This window comes from Stenella coeruleoalba, assembly GCF_951394435.1.
Source record: "Stenella coeruleoalba genome assembly, chromosome: 2".
NCBI classification, from domain to species: domain Eukaryota; kingdom Metazoa; phylum Chordata; class Mammalia; order Artiodactyla; family Delphinidae; genus Stenella; species Stenella coeruleoalba.
Genome location: NC_137147.1, coordinates 173,918,577 through 173,919,474, shown reverse-complemented (window position 1 = coordinate 173,919,474; position 898 = coordinate 173,918,577). Strand labels below are relative to the sequence as shown.

At 44.8% G+C, this 898-nt stretch overlaps 1 pseudogene across 1 annotated transcript; it reads right to left on the bottom strand.

The window, feature by feature from the left end:
- Window positions 1-275: 275 nt before the first annotated feature.
- Window positions 276-672, bottom strand: LOC307182402 (non-histone chromosomal protein HMG-14-like; annotated as a pseudogene). Its single transcript has one exon. The product of its transcript is annotated as a non-histone chromosomal protein HMG-14-like (transcript).
- Window positions 673-898: the final 226 nt, after the last annotated feature.

Below are 898 nucleotides of genomic sequence, written 5' to 3'. Positions count from 1 at the left end.
CAATCAAAGCCTCCCATATTCAATATCCCACTATTTTCTGGTTGTACCAAAAAATAAGCAACGAGCAAATGATTTCACCTCTTAAAAATAAAATGAAGCAAAAAAATAAAAAGCAGCATTTACAGTTAAAAAATGGGATGAGGTAGGATCCCTCCTTTTAAAAAATGTTTCTGGAACTACTGAAAAACTTGCATTTACAAAATAGTTGATAAAAATGTTCCTCTGGAAGGTACAAGAAGGGAGACAGGGGCCCTGATAAGACCGGGTGCGTGGTATTAATCAGACTTGGCTTCTTTCTCTCCTGCTTCATTAGAGGCTGGGGGCTCCTCGTTCTTAGTTTCTCTGTTTACCGCAGGTAAGTCGTCTTCAGTCTCTTGGTTAGCCACTTCGGCCTGTTTTCCCTTTGCTCCCCTTTTCTCTTCTGTTTGCACTTTTTTGTCTGAAGATGTATCCTTTCCTGCCGCCTGTTTTGGGCTTCGTTCCCACTTCTGCAGGAGCGGGTGTAGCTGACAACCTCGCCCATCTCCCCTCGGGCTCCTCGTTTGCCGCCCCCGTGGCGGAGCTGACCTTTGGCGAAGCTGGGATGCCTGGCCGCTGCCGTTCCTCCTGCTGCCCGAGCTGCTGGGGACCCGCTCGAGATAGTGATTTTGTTTCTTTTGGATAAATTCCCATAAGTGGGGCTGCTGTATCACATGGTAGTTCTCTTTTTAATATTTGGAAGAAACTCCATACTGTTTTCCATAGTGGCTGCACCAGTTTACATTCCCATCAACAGTGCACAAGTGTTTCCTTTCTCCACATCCTCTCCGGTATTTATTTCTTGTCTTCTTGATAATAGCTATTCTAACAGGTATGAGGTGACATCTCATTGTGGGTTTGATTTGCATTTCCTGATTAT